This window comes from Pteropus alecto, unplaced genomic scaffold (genome assembly GCF_000325575.1).
Source record: "Pteropus alecto unplaced genomic scaffold, ASM32557v1 scaffold100, whole genome shotgun sequence".
Lineage (NCBI taxonomy): Eukaryota > Metazoa > Chordata > Mammalia > Chiroptera > Pteropodidae > Pteropus > Pteropus alecto.
This window is the reverse complement of record NW_006430723.1, coordinates 3,311,716-3,333,681: the sequence shown is the minus strand read 5'-3', so window position 1 is coordinate 3,333,681 and position 21,966 is coordinate 3,311,716. Positions and strand designations below refer to the sequence as shown.

The 21,966-nt window shown below is 33.2% G+C and overlaps 1 protein-coding gene and 1 pseudogene across 3 annotated transcripts in view; one reads left to right on the top strand and one right to left on the bottom strand.

Moving 5' to 3' along the window:
- The window catches only part of LRRTM4 (leucine rich repeat transmembrane neuronal 4), a 642,788-nt gene that overhangs the window by 167,587 nt on the left and 453,235 nt on the right, over window positions 1–21,966 (top strand). The window lies entirely within an intron of this gene.
- Window positions 15,511–15,629, bottom strand: LOC112483079 (annotated as a pseudogene).

The following is a 21,966-nucleotide window of genomic DNA, read 5'->3' as shown; positions in this document are numbered from 1 at the left end:
TATATAATATATATAAATTAGATATATATATATAATCCTATATATATAATATATAAATTATATATATAAAATTTTAGTGTATTTGCCTTGTTTACAACCAACATATGAAATTCTATCATTAATTTTAAAGGCTTTTCTCTAGTCTCTAATATCAATACAACCAGAGCATTATCTCTACTTTTCTGATGTTATTTTCTTTTCTCATTGCATTTACTAGATCCTCTAAAGTACTGTTGATTTAAAATATGGAGCTAGCCAGTATCCCTGTCCACCTTCTCATATTACTGGAAATGCTTTTAGTGGTTTGACATTTATAATTGTATTTGCTGTCAGTTTTAATAGTCTTCTCTTTTTGTTTCCTTTAGAGTTTTTATTTTAAGTGGCTGCTGTACTTTATCAAATGCCTTTTCATTTAATTTTCTCATTAATTTGTGGATGTAAGATTATATCGATAGTTTTTTTTTTATTATCTAACTACCTCTGCATTCATGTAATGAGTTCTACTTAAACATAATCTTTTCTATATTAATGTCTTCCATTTGCTATTATTTTTGTATAGTTTTTGTAACTATGTTCTTAAATTATATTTGACCTATAGTTTATCTGTGTTTATTTCAAAATATAGTTTTGTTTAACTTATTTTAAGATTGTATATAAGCAAAAGAATAAAACAAATTACAATCTCACGAACAGAAATAACAACTTTTAACATGTTGTTTTCTTATTTTCCAAAATATATATTCTTTAAAATTTGACATTTTGCCTGGATAACTTTTTAGTTATATTTCACTTAACATTATATATGTTTCTACAACTTTATTTTAGGATCTGCATTGGGTTTCACTGTGATTTTATGAAAGTTTTTAAGCTCCTCCTTTTCACTGGAATTTATTTGGGTTTTTTCAATTTTTTTGTGTGTATAATACTGTTAAACTTAATTGTCAGGTCAAAAAGTATGTTCATTTAAACACTTAGATAGATTGTGTCTATATTCAGATCCCAGGTAGCATATGAGAGAGCCCTATTATCTGCAACTCTAGCAGTAAAAGAGGTTATGTATGTGTTTGTGTGTATTCTGCATTTTGTTACCTTTTTTTTAATTAGTTCATTCATATATTTAACAAATATTTATTAAGTATCGAATAAAAGACACTGTTTAGGCATCATTAACTATGCATAAGTAGATAGATGTAGAAGTAAATAGATGTAATTATTTATGTGTAGATATAGATATAATCTTATATGATGACTTGCTTGATCATATTTCAGACCAATGCTACCAAAATGATGTGCTCTTCAAAATGATGTGGTTCACAAACACTACATAAATTGAGATTAAGCATTTAGAATTGTTTATAGCAGTATAATAGAATAATTTTATGTCTGCTGAATTTAAATATAAAGGAAGGCTTGTATATATATTTTTTAAATTTAATTTTTTGCAATTCATTATATTTTATAAAGTGGTATTCATGACTGATTAAAGAATACAATAATCTTTCACCACAGATAGTTTGAGAAACATTATTTTAGTAAATTACATATTTTTCCTTTCATAGTTATAGATTATCACATTAAAATAAATAACAAAAAAAAACACATAAAAGTAAATTCACATAAAAGTAATATAAATAAATCAATAGTGTCCCATAGTCAGGAATAACTTCTATTACTATTTTGGTAAAAATGTTGTTCAGGATCCTGGGAGAAAATACCTGGTAATTAAAATGAGGTGATTAAAATGAGGTGATTAAAGAGAGAATTTAACAAATGGACAATTTATAAAGGCAATCATTATATTTTCTGATCTAAACAAGAGGTGCTGGTTAATGAAAATCTGTGAAACTATAGCTTTAGAGTTTAACCACTTGACAGAAGTTATGGCCTCTGGTCAAGGCACATAACCACTATCAAATCACAGCCTACAAGGAAAGACCTGAGGGATAAACATTTTCAGTCTCCTTCTGCCCTTCCACCTCTGTCAGTGCCTTATACTGGCCAAACCAACTGGAAGCCAGGTGCAAGGGAGCCTATCGATGTAGTCCCAGCACAAGGAGAAGAAGGTCAAGAGTGAGGGATACATAGCCTAATATACATGATTTGCACTATTTGAGGTAGGGTACAAATTAAGAAATACCACATAAATATTATTTAGAAAATATTATCAAGTTGTTCCTTATATTCTGCAACTAATTTTTCAAAATCTGTTATAGTGATTATTTCCTTTTAAGTAAATATTTTTTCTTCATTATTTCATTGGCCACTTATATTATTATTTAATCAAAACTATTATTGGTTATTTACATTTGATTGAATTTCTCAATGTTATAAGGAATACTTTAATTGAAAACCCCACAGCCATATTTTTGTCTACATCCATGATTATATAATTTGATTTTCACAAGTAGATCCTCTAGTTTTCTGAGAAATTTTAAGGCTTATTATAATTATTCCAAGGAATATTGTACAAATTTAAAATTTCTACCAACAGTATATAGGAGTGTCTATTTTCCACATCCCAGTTGCCTATGTCCACATGAAAGTACATAGACTCCTTCCCACACGCACATTTGCATTAGTGCATTTGCACAAATTTTACTTTTATCTGTCATTTTGTTGGGCACATATACTTTCTCATGCTTCTTTAAATTTATTTCATAGCAAAATAAAACATCTTTATATCACTAGCCATTTGTATTATAGTTCCCTATGAATTGTATTAATATGGCTTTACCCATTTTTTACTTGGGTATTAATTTTAAAAAATTAATTAGCAAAAGCTCTTCATAAATTAGTGTTAATTAAAACCTTTTATATAATTATGTGCTTTGTATAAGTTTCCCTCAGGTATAATCTGCATTTATTTTTTGCATTTCTTTATCACAAATGCTTTAATTTTTTAAAATCTGTATTTTCTAATATAATTTCTGCCCTTGTATCATCTCGAAAAAACATATAACCAAATAAATTTTCTCAAATTCTTTAATTTTTTAAATTTATTTTCAGTAAAACATACTTGTTTTTGGTTTACCGCTCTAAGAATTTTAACACATAGTTAAATCCATGTAACAGCGATCATATTTGGGATATAGAACAGGTCCATCACCTCACCTAGCACTACTCCTTTATACTCAAACTCTCCCCTATGCCTAACCCCTAGCAATCACTGATCTCTTCTCTGTTCCTTATAGTTTGCCATTTCCAGAATATCATATAAAAAATTGATATATTATGTAACATTTTGTAAATGGCATCTTTTACTCAGCATAATACCTTTGTGATTCATACAGGTTATGTGTAACTATGGTTCATTGCTTTTTATTGGTGGATAGTATTTCATTGTACAAAAGTAGCACAGTTTGTTTATACACTCATCTAGTGAAGGACATTTGAATTGTTTTCGGGTTTTATAATTATAAATGGAATCTCTGTAAACTTAAGTACAAGTTTTGTGTGACTGTAAGATTTCATTCCTTTAGAGAAAATACTTAGAAATGAGATCACAAATTCATATGGCAAATGTATATTTAACATTAAAAGAAACTGCCAAATTCTTTTCCAGAGTAACTATCATTTGGCGTTCTCACCAGCAATGTTAGAGCACTTCAATTGCTGTAGAGCCTCATCAGCAAATGGTACTCAGAGTTTTGTTGTTGCTGTTCTTGTTTCATTCTAGTGTTTATATGGTGGTATCTCATTATATTTTAATTTTCATAACCCTAGGAGGTTGAACATCTTTCAATGTGCTTATCAGCCATCTATCTGTATATTTTCTTTGATGAGATGTTTAATCCTCCCCTCCGCCCCCCCCTTTTTTTTTTGCCTATTGGGATGTTTGTTTCTTACTGTTGAGTTTTAAGAATACTTTGTATATTCTGGATACAAGCACTTTTTGTATATATATTTGAAATATTTTGCCTTTTCCTTTGTTTATTCTTACCACTTTATTTTTAAGAAGAAAAATAACTTTAATAAAGATCAGTTTGCCATTTTAAAAAATATGTTTTATATTCTCTGTCTTCCATTTTAACTGTATGATTACACAATTTATATTTACTGTGATCAGTGATATGTGTGAAGTTTATTTTTATTTTCTATTTTTGTTGTTTTTATTTTTCAGTTTTTTTTTCTTTTTTAAAGTTATCTGTGTATTTTTATTTCATCTTAGGAGTTTTTTTAGTGTTTAAATTGTATGTTTTCTTTAATAGTACCTCTAGAGTGTTCTGTCTTTAGTTTAATTAGCAGTTCAATTGTGTTATACCTTGGCAAGGATTTCTTTGACTTAACCCTATTTAGTATCATCTGAGTCTCTTAAGTTTATGAATTCATCACTTTCATGCAGTTTGTATGTTTAAATTTATTTTTTTTCTGCACCATTCTCAACTTTTCTTCTGGTACCATAAAAACACAAATATTAAACTTTTCGTATTGCCCCATAAGTCCCTCCATATTTACTTTTTTCCTCAATCTTTTTTCTCCTTATCATTCAGATTGGATAATTTCTGTTAATATAACATTGTTTCCTCATATTTTCCTGTATAATTCCCATTTTTTAAATAAAGCCTATTCAGGTATTTTTAGTTCTAAAACTTCTTTTTATAAGTGATAGAAACACAATGATCTAGCTAAAGAAAAATAGAAGATGTATTGACTTTTGTTACCTCAAATGATGGCAGGAAGAACTGGCTTCAGCGATGACTGGATACAAGACTTAAATTCAGTCTTTCTTTCTACATCTCTCATATTTGCTTTCTTCTCAATGCTAGCTTCAAAATCTCTTACTGTAAAAGAGTTTTAGTCATATCCAGTACAATTGTATCATAGTTTCTTAACAAGGGAGTAAGAGTGTTATTTTTAATCAAGTTTGGTATCCTTGGAAAAGGCACTGATGGCCCAGTTTGAATCATCTGCCCATTCTTAGGATTCTATTTGTGGCTACTGGCATAGATGCCAAGTTTGAATCAGTCTGGGGCATATGCTACATGTGTGGCCACAGAGAAAGGTTTGTTAACAGAAGCAGAGAGAATAGAATCAGTGGGTGTGGAAAATAATCAAATAACACTAGTTAAGTGACTGTTATGCTTTCATTTATTAAGTTACTGTTCTGCAGCAGATATTCCATTATACAATTTTATATACATTATTTCTCAAAATAACCTTTATCTTTCAAATTACTTTCATTTCTTTCCAATGAGGCATCTGACATAGTCAGATTAAATAACTTGTTGAAAATCCAACAGTTACAAGCAACAAAATAGAGATTTGAATTTCTCTCTGAATTCATAACTATTGCACTTTCCAGAACACTAGGGTTTCTCAGATTTGGCACTACTGACATTCTGTGAGGAATGAGTTTTTGTTGGGGACACTGTCTTGAGCTTTGTAGGATGTTCAGCAGCATCCCTGGCCTCTCCCCACCAGCAGCAACTCCTGACTGCACAGGTGCAACAGCCCAAAATATCTCCAGACATTGCCAAAGACCTCTGGTAAAATAAAAAATTAAAAAAAAATAATTATCCCTGTTGAGAACCATTGTACCACACAACTCATTCCTAAGATGTGTCATCTGCACATAAATCCTTCATGATGTTCCATGGAAAAGAAACTCTTCTTTTCTCCATAAACACAGACATATTTAAAAAGCTCTATATATTCTATAGCTTCATGGTAAAGTACATTTGTAGTACATCGTTTTGCAAACAATCCTGAGGAACCCTGCAGTCATAAAACGTGTCCAAATTTTATTTAACTTAAATACTGTCCTCATTCTGAAACACCCGTTAACTGACATTGAACTTTTGTGACATTTTATCCATCTTGATAACAATGCCTTTGCATATTCTATTAAGCTCTTTACAACCTTTCACAAACTATTATTTTCTATAAGGAACTTTTCCAACTCAAACTTAGAAAAGTTCCTCTTGTCTATACAACCTTTTTTCCCTTTCTATAAATGCCCTTCTCCTTTACCCTGCCTGGTAAACTTCTATTTATGCCTAAAAGCCATCTAAAAGAGTCATTACTAGATATTAACTCCCTAGACTTCCCTACAAACAATATTATATTAGTGGCCTCTCAGCCTTTAACCCAAATTGTCAGGTGGCATTCATATTTTTATATTTATTCAGCAGATATTTATTGAGTATCTTCTCTTATGTTGAATGACAGTTATGTGGTTCTTATCCTCATAGGGTGGTAGAGGAGAAAAAGTTAACGTAATCATCAACAAAAATATGATAAACATTGATCTAGAGGAATTATGGATTGTTCTATATAATCACACCAGCTGAAAAAAATCTATGATAGGATAAAGTCTTACATAGGGAAGCAGTATCTCAGTCAAAAATTCAAAGCTAAACAGAAAAACAAGGAGTGGAGAGGAGCATCCTGGACAGAATGAAAATGTAAACAAAAGCTCAGAGGCAAAAAGGAACACATTTCATTAATGGAGCTACTACAATAACAAAAAGCCTAGGAGGACCTGATCATATATTTTCAGCATAAGAGGAATCTAGTACAGGTGGAGATATATTTTCTCTACCTGGTTATGTTCAGCTAAATATTAAGGATTATGTCCTTATCTTCACATCTGACCCTGTGGCTAGCAGAATGCCTGACTCATGTTATTATTCAAGAAATATTTTTGAGTAAATAGACCCTTATATTCCCGATAATCCATGGGATAGTAAGATATATACACTATATGTCACTGTGCCCACGGAGAATTTCATTTCACTGGCAGAACATCTGAAATTGGAATTGCAAAATGCTTTATATCAGGGTTTTACACTGCTTAAATGTTCTCTGACTCAGAGGTATTTTATGAGATTGTATGATATGCACTGTTAAATTTTCTCTCTATACACTCACCAAATACCAAGTAACTTTTTATTTTTAAATCTTACTTTGAAATGTAAATCATGCTCCCTGAGCAAGGTCCATATTTTTATTCTATTAAGCAACTTGTAGTGTCAAATGCCTGAAAAGAATATGAAATCATGAGTTATAGAGGCCAACTTAAAATAACTTCGGATGCTCAATAAATGATAAATCAAGAGAATACAAACATAGTAGCACTATAAATTCTTTTATTCCTACAATAATTTGAATTTCTGTCTCATAATTTTATCTTTACGATGTTTTTTCAAGTATAAATAAGCACTCTTCATTTTCTATATATGACAGAGAAAGTGTTTAAAATGTCAACAATCTGCGTAGAGCTTTATTGTGATTGATTTAGTGTTATTTCAGAAGTTAAATATATGTTTGATTCCTTGAATGTGAATACAAAACCTTCAGTAAGGACTTAACAATATTCCAGGTACTGTACTAAACTCATTAGATGTATTAATCCGTATAATTTTCACAGTAGTCTTATATGGTAGATTTTGTATGCTCCTAATTTCATAATCAAAGATACCAATTTAGAATGGTTGTTTCCCCCAAGATCTGTAAATAATGTAAATAATGAATTTTTATACCCTTCTGACTCCAAAGCCACAGTCTTAACCACTATTATACTACCACCTCTAGCAATGAATGGCTGAGGGTGTATTTAAAATGTATATTTAGTGAATGGATATTTTAGTGAAACAAAATAGAGATACTCCGTGGCATCTTTTTTTTTGAATGTGCACTGATAATGTGTTATCAGTTTCTTAAAAATTTATCAAAATGTGGTGCATCACATTTCATATGGAATCTGGTTTATACTAACCTTCCTTTAAATCCATGTAAATTTATATTCAGAATATAGATTTATGGCCTTTAAGAGTTTGCTCATTTTGGTCGCAGTTATCAATGTGTATTATTCTAGTTAGGAAATGAAATAACATTCATTGGAGAGAATAAAATTGAGTGACAGTTAAGAGCATCCAAGCCTTCTGTGACAGCTTTTCCTCTGCTTATGAGCCTACTCCTTTCCTTTACTTGTGGCATTATCTTCAGCCTCCGAGAGATGAGATGTGGCTCTGTCCTTCTCTTCCATCCAGTCTCTATATATCTGTCCCTGACCCATTGCACTGGAGAGGTGGAGGCAAAATAATTCAGTGGGAGTTTTTAAAGAGTAAATGTCTGGAAACCTTAATAATTAGATATGTGGTCTTGACTACTACATTTATTTTCGAGTTTTGTTTTCCTCATTTTTAATTCAGGGCACTAATACATGTATTGCCAATAGACAAGGCTTATTTAGTTCTCCTCTTAACAAATATTTATCAAACACCTGCTACATGGCCATGCTGGCCTTATGGAATTACGTAGGAAAGAAAGATACTAAACAAATAAATAAATATATAACATCATATCGAGTAGTGATAATTGCTTTTGATAAAATAAGTCAGGAATAAAAAAAGAGAAGGATAGAGAGGTCTGACAAAGAATATTTTCCTGAGGAGTTGACATTTAAATGAGACATAAATGAAATGATGGAACAAGCCATGGCTTTCTGAGTTGTGAAGTATTATGTTAATTTTTGATCATATTAATTCAATTCTCTTCAAATTTATTCAAAGTGTGTCTCAGAGGATGGAAACAGGCCAATGTCTTGAATAATGAGATAGGTAAGGCTGAGAACAATGATAGGGTGAGCAATGACCATTAGGAACGTCTAGTTCATCCAGTCATGTGCACAAGGCTCTCGTATGCCTTTAAATAGTTGTGGTACTTATATGATGTCTGCTTGGGTATGAAAACAATTGAGTTCTTGTAAGTTGATGGCACAATTAAATTTTGGCATGCCAAATTATTTCACAAAGCCATGTCAAGGCAGTGATTAATAGTTATGCGTTAGTTATACATTAATTATCCCTTAAGTGGCTACACCCTAAGAGGAATATGAAATGCATATATAAAATATCCTTGCAGTCACAGAAGTTTTCTATATCTTTCCTTTAAGATGAGTGACTTAAAAAATTAGACTAAATTTAAATTCTGTGAACTTCAATTATGACCACGTTGACACATGGCATTTTTTTTGACCTAGATGTAAAAATAAAGTTTCTGTAAGAGGATTTATTTAGTCTAGACAAATAGCTTGAAAACTATTTTAAGTTTTAAAGCAAAGAGGGTGAATGTACATAGCCTTGGTAACAGCTGCAGGCAGTGACTTATTATGAGAAATCCTTGGCTGTAGGAAGGTTTAAGAATGATTGACTTTAATGACTTTTAATATACCAATTACAGAAAGAAAAAGAAAAAAAACGAAAACATATATCCTAAAACTATCAATTTAAAAAGATAATTACATAAAAGTAATTTTTAAAATATTTTGTGGAAAGTAATTTGAAGATACTTGAGAGTATGACAATATATCTTAAAGGAATTTTTGGAAAATATTATAGTTTTGATAAAAACTTATTTATGAACTAACTGTTGAAGGACCAAGGTTCTCACAGGACATGATGAAGGAGTGCCTTTTTTTCTTTTTTTTTGGGGGGGGGATAATTTTACAAAAGCACAGCAAAATCACTAGAGTAGGGTCAGCAAATTACAACTACCAGAACAAATCCACCCCCCAGCCTACTTTTTTTTTTAAGTAAAATTTTATTGGAGCTCAGCCACACCCATTCATTTATGTATTGTCTAAAGCTACTATTGTGCTATATTAGCAGAATAGAGTAGTTTTGGCAGAGATTCTATAGTTCCAAACCTTAAGAGTAGGCCTGTACAATTATTGTCCCCTATCCCACTGCCCCAGTCATGGTGATTGTCCACTGAAAGACATGTAAACCAAATAGGGCCAAAAAATCTCCCCTGGAATTGGCATGTAAATCCTGAGAGATGGATTTTTTCTTTTCCCACTGGAACTTCTAAACCTATATCAAGGAAAGAATACATGTGTGAAGTAAGAAAGAATAATCTCTACATGAAGAAGGCAAAGTAGAAAGAGAACCACCAAGAGAGAGAATAAGAGAAAACAAGATAAAAGTATTGTTAGAGTCCTGAGTTAGATCTCTAGTTGTCTTTGCATCTTTAGATTCATCCACCAATTGTACTTTTGTCTTTCAAATAACATAAACCATTGTTTAAAAAATGGATTATCACCACTTTCCAGAGAGTCTTAATAAAAATGAACATATAGAGAAACCTTGAGTCGAGTCTCACTGATTTATTTCTATAATGGATAAAGTATCATTTTGATATTTTGACAACTTAATCATTTCCATTTCCTATAGTATAAAAAGCATTATGAAATGCTGGGCTTTGAAATCGATTCTACAATTGAAAAGAATTAAACACCTGAAACTTTCTATATTTTATGTTTTCAAATAAGAAGTTTTACTCATAGAAAGTTCAGAATAGGAATTTGTCAATAGCATAGATGAGTACAAAAGAAGAAGAAGAAGAAAAAGAAAACACCCATACAATTACCTAAAGATAACATCTATAAAATGTTGTCATAATTTATTCACATATATATCTAATATACATACACGTGCATATAAAATAGAAACCAGATTATAAATATATATTTTTAAATTTTAATTTTACTTCACACGCCGAAGGAATTTTACATTGTTGAAATTCTCTGTAAACATGGTTTGGGCAGCTTATCACTTATTTCTCTTCATTTAATGTAGGATGAAACTCTTTGAAGGGTCACTTCTTTTCCCACTTAACAAAATATAAACAATGAATAATATTTTAAATATCACTATTTTATTGAATAAAGCACTATTAATTAGATACATGTCAGCTCATTCTGTGGGTAGTTAGCAAGTCATTCGAACCATGTGGGCACATTATAAGTAACCAAGTTTAGGAAAGGAACCCATTAAATAATGACAGCTTCCAAACTTGTGCTAAATGCCTAGTTTATACTGAGCAAGTGGTCTCCCCACCTACAGTCCTGCCCCTTCAGATCATTCCCTCCAAGTGACATTTACCAAGTGACATTTCTAAAATACAGATCTGAGCCAGTCACCCTATCATTCAAGGGTCCAACTAAATCAAGTCTGTTGCTTAGAGGGGACGAAGAGATTGTATAATTTAACTCTGCCTTCCTTGCACCTCTTGCCTCTCCTCTCAGACTACAGTAAAGCCCAGGTCAAACTGGCTCTATTCTCCAGGTTCCTTACTATTCCTTGCCTACATAAATCCACAGTTTCCGGCTAAATAGGATTATTCAGTTTATTCTTAAAAAAATGCAATTATTTCCTACCCTTCTAACACCTTCACTCCAGCTAATCAAACCACCTGGGAAAGTCCTATATTTTCCTCGAGACCCCAAACAAATGCATACCCCTTCAGTGAAACTTATTTTTATTTTTTCTCCACCTCACATTACAGTAAGAGGTAAGTATTCTCTCCATTTCCCTCCTACATACTTCCTATTGTGAGGACATCTATTGCCCATGCACCACATTTGTTGAAATGTCTGACACCCTCACTAACCTGAGCACCCTCAGCAGAGTGGCAGTGGTTTATGAAGTGTTGGAACTTCAGTGCAAATACAGCACAGGGAGCCCTCCCTGGCTTCATTTTTTCCTTAGCACATAACACTGTTAAACATAGTACAGTTTTTACTGGTACTTTTTTTTTAATTGCTAGTTACTCCTTATCGAATGTAAACTCCCCAAGGATAAAATTTCTTTTTCATTGTGTTCACACCAGCATTTCCTACCTAGAATTCCCAGCCCAGCACATATTAAGTACTCACTCAAATAACCATTGAAGAAAAAGCTATATTTGATTAGAAAGTCAGAGGGCCCAGAAGTAAAGGTACAACTTTTGTGAGCAATGTTTTGGTTAGGCAGGCTGAATTCTGTAAAGTTACACAAAAACTGAATGTATTATAACCAGTCAGTAGAGCACCACGGATGCTTCTTGATGAGCAGGTGGCTATCCTAAGGTTAGTCTTATCTGGATACAAGCTTCTTAGGCATGCTAAACCCAGTGGAAAATATACTGTTGATGTTAACTTTTAGTAGCCATCTCATCTGAGGTTCACAAAATCCTGGCTATTCTCTAAATTTTTCAAGTGAGGAAACTCAGTTCAGAGACATTGAAATAACCAGGTCAAGATTCTTAAGTAGCGTCAGACCATTTGGCTTGTTACTGTCTCAGCCCTCAAGAGATCTCTGCTTCAAGCAGTTCTCTATCTAGAGCATGTGCAGGGCCTTTTGAGATATCAGGGCTGAGGTATAGAAGTCATTTGTCAGCTTATTTCAATTTATGTGCCTATCGTGCAGCCTGAAATCTCTAAGTAGGAATAAATCACCTGCGAGTTCTGTGGAGAGTCCTGTGTAACTTCTCCCAACGACAGCCCTTGTAAACCGTACATCATAGCTCGCTGCACTCTCCCCCAGGGCTTCACATTTCGCCCATGAATGAATAATATATTCGGGAAGTTATAGTTTTAGAAACTGTCATTGTAAAGCTCCAATTCTTATATCCTCAAACTGTGGGCTGAAGATGTTCTCGTGGAATAGTTGTGATTGGCGAAAAAAAAGAGGGTGAGAGAATGAGGGAGAAGAAAAAAGGGAAGAAGAAAAGAAGGGAGAAGAGAAAGATGATACTCCTATTGCTGGAAATTTCCCTTTTCAACTATACAGTTATAAAAATGTCAACTCAAACAGCAAGCTTCAGGATTCTCCATGGAAAAATCAGTGAACTCTCTGGCAGCAGTCACATTTGAAACAGACGAGGTTGCTATGACTGCTGCAGCATATGTGACAGGAGTTTGCAGAGAGCCAATATTCAGACCTAATAGCATCAACCTTCACCTACACCTTTGATCTCACTTGTACTTTCAATTTAACTTAATCTCTGGTTATATCAAGCAGGCTATGGAGTTAATAGATAAAACCTATTTGCTGAAACTAACTTTTATTACCAAATTTAAGAGGTCACCAAGGCTTTAGCACAATATATAATAAGAAATGCAATGCCGTGTCTCTTAATGCATATGTTTTGATAAAAGGCAAATTCTGGATATAAATCTATGCAATGATAAATCCACCAAGTATGTTTTTTTTTCCCTGTATGTTTTCACCTGTCTTCTTTGTTTCCTCTCTTCCCTCTTCTTTGTTTCTTTCCTGTGATTGCCCAGCCTCCCTCCTCCCTTTTAAAATTCCCTTTACTTTTATCTCCTCACCACTTCCTCCCTTCCTTTATTATTTTCATTCTTGTTGCATTCTTATTTTTCTTTATTCTGTTTTTCCCCTTTTCACTAATATTTACTTGCATTTTGCTTCAATTTTCCATCTACACACCATCTTTGAGATAATTTTTGAAGGCGATAACCACATGAATATTACTGGGCTCCCTCTATTCCCCTAAAAAAATTACATCATAGAGAAGCTAGGACTGCCTATAATTAGACAAGGGAAAAACAGAAGGCAAAAGAAGATGACATCAGTCCAAAATGTTGTAATTACATAGGAGAATAAGGGATCCCTCAACTCTTCTCTCTTTTATTCCTATTAACCACCTAATTTAAAACCTATAATTCTTCCTTTCTTTCCTTTACCTATAAAGAATTTAAATTACTTTTCAAATACAAAATGTACCATGACTAAGGAACGATTTTACATAACCATCTTTATTATACATCGGTGAATAGCTCATCATTGTTATTGATGTGTTACTAATTGTCCCGGCAAAAAAAAAAGTCAAAAATCTACACCCACCTAAGTGGTGTGCTATATTGGGAGCTGTAGGAGCTAAGAGTCTTGAAATTATATATAAACAATTTGTATCATATTCTCAGATTACTTCATCATTTTTTAATATTTTAAGATTTTTTAAATATTTTGTACAGTATGATTAATCCTATGTTATTTGGTTCACACAGTGTTACTTTTTAGTGTTACAGTATATATAAATAGTTTAATATATATAATTAGCTTTCTTGCTATCCTTGCATACAAGTGACGGGAGGGCCTACATTAAATTTAGGGAGAAAAACTTTCCCCTACTCCCTTACTGTGTCCACCTTAGAGGAGAAACTGCAGATTAAAAAATGAAAGAAAATCTTGTTTTTGCCAAAAACTTGTCTTGCCACAGAGACATCTCAGGCTTAGGTTTAGGAAACATTTTATATTCTGAAATTAAAACAGGTATGGGAGAGAAATAGAAGCTCATAAGCCAAATCGGTGAAAAAAAATTTGTCAAATAATAGTCTCAAACTTACATGTAGTAAGCATGATATTTTTGTGACAAGATGATAACAGAGAAAGGGCAACTAGTCCAGAAGGATAAAATACAGTATCTTTTATTCCACTGGATGGAAATAAGGTTAAATTCTGTAGATCTAATTCATAGGAGAGATGGGAAGAGGAGTGATCTGTTTTGATGATTAAAAGGTAAACTATGAGCAGTTTAAACATGATCCCTAATAATTCTACTACCAGAATCAACCCCAGATAAAGCTGATGCACTGCCTAGGAAAAAAAAACCTTTTACACTATTTTTACCAGTACAAAGAGCTGAAACCTGCACAAATAGTTGGTATCACCTTAAAAAGAATGCCCTCACTAAAACAAACCTAAAGTGTAACATTTTCAAACCTCAACAGGAAAAGTGCCTTCAGAGAAGTGAAGCAAATGGACCACTGGTAATTTCAAATTGTTGAGGGGGACCTTGACCCTTGTTAAAAAGCAAAAATTCAATTGGGTAAATTTGAAGATCTAATTGGCTTCATTGAGCGATTCATGAATCAGCAGCATTCCATCTAGTAGATAGAGATGCTCAGAGAAGCTGTACAGTATAGAAAGCTTTTATAGGCAGAAACTGTGCAGGACAAAAAAGCTATCATCAAAATTAAAAAAAAAAAAAAAGGATTGTTTTATGCAAGGTTATTTTTCTTAGGGAAAGGCTGGGGTCTCATAAGGCAGATTGCCTCAGCCTCCTTTGGGGGATGTATAGGGCCCACATGACAGATTACCTTTCTGGTATTGACCAGAAAATTGCAGACTGGTCAATTAAGATTACATTCCTGAAGAAGGCTGAATGGTCAGGAATTAAGTCTAGGTTTGGTATCATGGGCTTTAGCACAAGTGACTCCATTTTGAACATGTGGTTTCCTCTTTAACACTCTATTCTGATGCTATTCTCTCTCTCACTCACATGCTCATTTACTTTTTATTACATCAATACGATCTAATTTTATCCTTTTCCCTGAGGTCCAGAGCTATCTATAGCTAAGAAACAACTCGACATCTCTATGTGGTTTGCCCATATGGGTCTTGATCCCAATATGACCCAAAATGAACTCACATCTGTAACCTCCATAACTAGCTCTATCTTCAGTGCAAGAAAAAGTTACATTGCTCAGAAGAATGAGAATCATCCTGGAAATATTTTTTCCTTTGATAGCTGTCTTATTTCAGGTTCCCTAGAAGCAGAGACTGAGGGGTTTGGATATAGAAGGTATTCTTCTTCTTCTTCGTTTTTTTTTTTGTTGTTTGTTTGTTTGTTTGTTTGTTTTTAAGGCAAGACATTTCTTGGTTGATCTCACAGATTGCAAGGACCTTGTCAGCTTACAATCCTTATTTTTTTAATTTTTTACAGCTACAGCACCTGGTCTTCCTAGGTGATCTCCCATCCAAGTACTAACCAGGCCCAACCCTGCTTAGCTTCTGAGATCAGATGGGATCGGGCTTGTTCAGGGAGGCATGGCCATAGACCAGAAGGTATTCTGTATCAAGGGGACAGTAATATAGAGACTGCCAGTCACCTGGCTTCGGGAATTGGTATGAAGAATGAGGAGTGGTATCTATCTTCCAAGCAGTTTCTCAGATTTTCCTGTAGAAGGGATTAGCTGTGAGTCTAGCAGCCGGCTTAAAGGACAGCTGGTCCCATAGAGGAGATTTGGATGGGGAAGCACAGCATCTTTTCTACCAAATATATCTAGTTCTTTATGCTCTTAATAATTCAAATCTTTAAATAATTATTGATTCAGTTACTTTCCTCTGTCACTCTACCATCACTCTTGTTTTAGACAATAGTTTTGGTCTTCAAGACCTATACTATGTCCTTCTAATTATCCTTCACCCATCCACTTGTATACCTCTCCCATTTATCCTCACAAGACAGTCAGTGCCTTGTTGAAAAAAAAAAAAAATTAAACCACAACACTGTCTTATTTAAGAGTTTGAGATGAATTCACAAATCTATAAAATAACCTACAGAATTCAGTGTGATCTATTTTTAGTCAATCTCTCCAGCCATTTCTCTAATGATATATCTCCTACTTCACTCTGCTTTAGCTATGGGAGGATGTGAGAGTGCCCTGAAAGCATGAAGTTGCCTCCTACCTAATGGCTGTTGTGTAGTCTATTGTTTTATTTCCTAAACACTTCTCTCCAGATAAAGCTAATTCTAGGTAAAAATCTCATCTTCAGAAGACCCTCTCCTTGCTTCCTGGGCTAGATTTGAGCCTCCATTAATCTACTCTCACAATTCACTACACTTTTATAGCACTTTTGTCAGAAATATGACTTTGTGAGTGTGAGCTTACCTGTTGAAGCATCTATCTCCTATACGCCACAGGACTGTTTAACTTCATGAAAGTAAAAAGCTTATCTGTTTTATGTTTACTACTCTGTTTCCCTTCTCTAAAACTCCTTAACACAAGCTAAACTCTCAATAAATATATGGTGAGGAAAACAAATTAATGAAGTCAAATACATATGGGATAGAATATAAAACCAGTAATATTGCAACCATTCTTATCTAAGCTCTATGAAAACCCCATGTTCCAGCTGAAATTGAGTCAGAGCTATTTATAGGCAGTGATGATATGCCTAAAGAATCTGCATTATGTTTGTTAGGAAACCTAATCTGAGCACTTTTTCATGAAAACTAATAAATATAAGCATAGTATCAACTGTTTAGTAACAAGTTTGCTATATTTTATTTGCGGGAAAAGAATCCATGGGTTGGGAATACTCTTCCTGGGGATTTGAGGTAAGAGCAAGTTTTATAGAGCCTTTTTAAGTGGCAATGTGGAAATGGCATGATTGGCTAGCAGGTCCTATATTCTAGGGTAAAATAAGCTAACTAAAGCAGAGTTGGAGGATTGCTATTGGTGTCTTTAGGTTTCCTTGACTGTGTTTCTCAAAAAATCAGGTTGACTTAGGTTTAGATTTGTGATGTGGGTTAGGCCACTGGGGCAGCCTCCACATTGTGGGTCCTCATGTACAGATTGACTTTATCACTAGTAATTATATAAAAGCTAATATTTTTGAATGATTACTCTTATATAGATGATTTTCTGAGCATTTTATATGTATTAATTCCTATAATCCTCATATAAGTTAGGGACTATTATTTTTCAAAATTTATGTTGGAAGAAATTGAGAACAATTGAGGTTAAATAATGTGTCCAAACTCACACAGCTAATAATTATGAAGCCAATATTCAAACCCAGGATGACTTTTCTTACCATCCTCTCATCCAGGGCACTCATAGTGTAAGGTCTGAGAGCGTGGAGTTTATAATCAGAAATATGCCAGTTGATTTGTAGCTCTGACAATTTATTAGTGTATGATATTAAGAAATCCTTTAACCTCTTCAAATCTGTTTTCTTATCACTGAAGTGGAGGCAATGAAAGCATCTGCCTCCCAGGACACCATTTAACACAATGCCTTTTAAGTAGGAAAAACTCAAATAACGATAACTATTGTCATTGCCATTGTGATTATGCATTTGTTTGCAAGTAGCAGAGGCTAAATTAAACTGCCATAAGTAATAATGGGAAATGGTCAACTCATGCAACTGAAAAGTTCAATGCAAGATGGACTTCAGGCAAGGGTTAGAACAATGTTCCCTAGGACTCAGAATTTTCCAACTCTGTTCTTCTGTCCTAGTAGCTTTATCTAGAGGCTAGATCCCTTTATGATCTCATGATCTCATGATAGTGGCAATGAGGGTGCTCAACCCCTTTTGTTTATTGTGAGAGTGTTTTTCCTCCAACCACTGAACAAATTCTGAAGAAAGAAGTTCTGGGATTTACTCTGTTTGGTATAATTTTGGTCAGGAAGCAAAGCAGACAGGCGATTGCCATGATACAGTTGCAAAGATCTGGGCTCACTGAGGCAAGAGGAATAAAAGAGGAACAGAGCACACCCCAGAAGCCAAGGCCACCTAAACCTCCTGTCTTCCACACAATGGAAAAAGGGTGGTTCTTCCAAAGAACTCCTGGATACTATTGAGAGGCAATGGTGCTAGATGACTTTTTTTTACTAAAAGTTATTACCTCATAGTGTTTTTATTATTAATATAAATATCTATGTAACAGATACTGGATGCTGACATTTCTATTTGCACAATTGGTTATATGTAACAAACAAACCACGAGATAGAGATAGAAATAGAAATAGAGATAAAGAGAGACAGGTCATATGGTCCCAAATCATAAAGTGTCAAGTTAGTCTTGGAACTTCTCTGGCATATATATTCCAAAATCAGATTTTTAAAATTTGTATACATATGTGTTACTGAACTTAAGGAGTTCATTTTGCCTGCATGCGTCAAATCTCAAAGAGGCATGGACAGGAGTTTATAGCAAAAAAGGAGAGATTTATTTAAGGAAATGGCACCAATCCCAGAGACACAAGCTAGCACTTAAAGACCTGGCTATCAGATGGCCTCTCGGGGATAGGTTATATTGGGGAAAACTCATTAGCAGCTAACGGAGTTGGTATCGTGGGCTCTACTGATTGATTGGCAATGGTAGGAGGGAGTTGATCAGGTCCCGATGTCAGTACTGGAGTACTTCTGTCTGTTTTTAAGGAGATGCTGGTAGAGTCCTTCCACTTTAATGGGCGTGGAGCTACAAGATGCTACCTTTAGTGTGACTGAAACTTTTTTCTCTGATTGACACACCTGAGGCTTTGTTCCTAAGATCTTTAGATGCTGATCCAAGGGTTTAAGGATTAAGGGAGTGGTCAGCAAGAGGTAGAAGGATAAGGTCAGAAAAGTAGCAAGTGAGCCCAAGGCCTGTTTGAATCAAGGTAAAAAAGAAAAGAAAAAGTAATTTAAAGAAGTGAAGATTGGCCTGGTTACACGTGGATTCTAGATAGTTCACTTTTTAAAACTAATTTTGAGACCTGTTTGATGAAGATCTCTATTGATATTGGGATCTCTGAAGGGTATTTTTTGTTTGTTTGTTTTTTGTCTGTCTGTCTGCTTGTTTGTTCTTTTGTTCTTACCCTAAGAACTAGGTAAGTATTCCTGGCAGAAGTAATTTCCTCCTGAAGCCATGACAAACACTAATTTTTATCATCACCTACAGAGTTTGTATAAATCACTTTTTTTCCTCTCTGTTGAATTCAGAACTATTCCAATACTTAAGAAAGTATCTGTCCAATGAATTGTTAAATTTGCCCTATCTTTTAGTGAAAGCAGAGTCATTTTCAGTTCAACTGAGGTATGAGATCACGTCTTTAAATACAGAGAGTTTATTCTCAAAGTGGTTAGAGGAGCCAGATGCATAGTACATGTTCTTAATGTCAGTATATTTTACTTAGAGAGGTATACATTTTTCCAGTGTGTTTTACTTTTGCTTTTATTTAAAATGATTTTAAATTAAAGAAGTATATTTATATAATATCAGAGGAGTGATAAAGTCATATCATAGTGAAGCCTGGAGGAGGTTACCTGTATTTCGGAGAAGTTGTATTCACCATCGTCGACCTAACCCCTCCCACATCCCAGAAAAATGTATTGATGTAATTGAGAGGTGTCCTCATAAATTTGAAAAACAATAATTTTGTAAACAAAAAGCTCAGATTAAAATGTCAGCTCCACCAATTCTGTGTGACTTGACTTTACTTTTATTACCCTTAAAACAATTTCTCTATCTGTAATGGAGTGAAATTAATTTAGAAAACAAACAAAAACAAACAAAAAAACAAAAAAAAAAATGTTTTTATCCTACAGTCAGAATTTTATATGTTACATTTTAATTTGAAATAATCAAATTCATTCCTCTCAAGAGAATGTAGAAAATGAGTTCTGTTGAATTTACAACAAAGCTATGCAACAATTTCTTTGTCCTGTGTTTAGAATCCATTAGGTCACATGCTCATACTAAAAGTATTTTCAACTACCCAGTTATTAATACCTTGCCACATATTTGAAATCTCTAAAAATTCTAAATTTATTCTTTGCATGACAATCTTTTTTTAAAAATAAAAAGCATCACTCCTTACTTGCTGATGTTAAATTCACACATCAAATTTTGGCATGGTTAAAAATATCTGTCTAATGAATCTAAAATGTGAGGATTTTTTCCCTCAGTTGGTCTTAACTCACACCAAGTCATAATAATAAATTTATTTTTTCTCTTTTCATTCAGCCAATACTTATTTAGAACCTACTGTGTGTTAGAATCAGGTCTCCGGCTAGGTTAAAGCACTTCAGTTTTGATTTTGTAATGTCTCTTGTGCGGGAGACTTCTGCACTTACTGAACTACAATTGCTTTTGGTTATGTAATACTAATTTAAAGGAGAAAATACTTTCATTTATATACCTGGAGTTTCCAATAAAAGGCAAGCTGAAAAATTGATTTTCATTGCAAGCAGACACACATACACTAAAACATTTTACCAATAAAATCTACTTTCTCTTTTTCTAGACTAGTAACTTCAATATGAAGAGGGAATCTGTGCAGGCATGCAAGAGAAAAATATTTTTGTATTATTTTATCAAAGGATCTATAAAGACAGATTGAAATGCATCAGTTTCTAGTAACCAGCAGATGGTGCTTTTAGTAATAAGTTTATAAGAGGTTACTTGAATATATTTTCTGTAGAATTATTATTTTTTGTCTTTTTTAAAAAATCTAACCAGAAATGAGACAAGGTATATTTTGCCATGACATGAAGCAAAGTCTGTATTTTTATTGTAAATAACATTTATACTTAGAAAGCTTGGCACAGCTTTTTCAATACCCCTATCAGTTATCTTTCACATAATGAGAGAAAATATCAAAGAAGCTGAGATTAATATAGGTATTGTAACCCAATAATTTAATTAAATTCTGTATGTTTATGTAGTTGGAGTAATTTAACTGTAATTCCAATTACAGATAAACTCACATGTATTGTTTTTACTTGTGCTGTTTTGGTATCGCATTTTCTTTGAATGAATAATATTTTTATATATTAAAAATTAAAAGTTTTAAATGACTAATATGAGTAAAATTACCATGAAGAGAAGATTATTAATCTCTAATAACAACAACTATACTAGTGTTTGCTCTTGGCATGTTTTATCTGGTCTCTCTCTTTGGTTCTGATCCCCATTTCTTTTATATCAATTGTATTATGCTCTTCTAGTTCTTCACCTCAAATTCTTTTTTAGACAGAAATTGATTTTAAATAAATAGTTAAATGCACTAGGTAATAACACTAGTTGAAAACAACATATCAATATGGTGTTTAATAGCACAATAGTAATTTCACATGTTGTTTGAAGATATTAATGAGGAAAACATTAATTTCATTTATGTGGAAGAATTGTGCAGAGTACATTTGAGGTCATCACAATGTGAAGACTAAATGCAATTTTAATAACATGAAAAGTTTTATTCTCCTTTCATGGTCATTGTCTACTAGATGGGAAGTTAAGGGTGTCGGTGAGACTCTCCTACAACTCTCTTTTACTGGCTGAAATTAAGGAAACTACAATTACTTATTTTTTTTTTTTTATTATGACAACATTGGTTAACAAAATCCAGTAAGTTGCAAGTGTATAATTCAACAGTAAGTCATATATATATATATATATATATACATACACACACACTGTATGTTCACTGCCCATAGTTAGATTTCTTTCTGTCACCATTATTTTTACCCTTTCATCCAGGTTAAAGTCTATTAAGCTTATGTGTAGCAATCATCACATCTCTCATTTTTGACTTGAGCATGAATGGACTCCTCTGATCTGACGTTAATTAAGAAAAAGGGAGGGCAGAGGCACCCAGGGAAAGCTCAGAAAATAGCAAAGCAG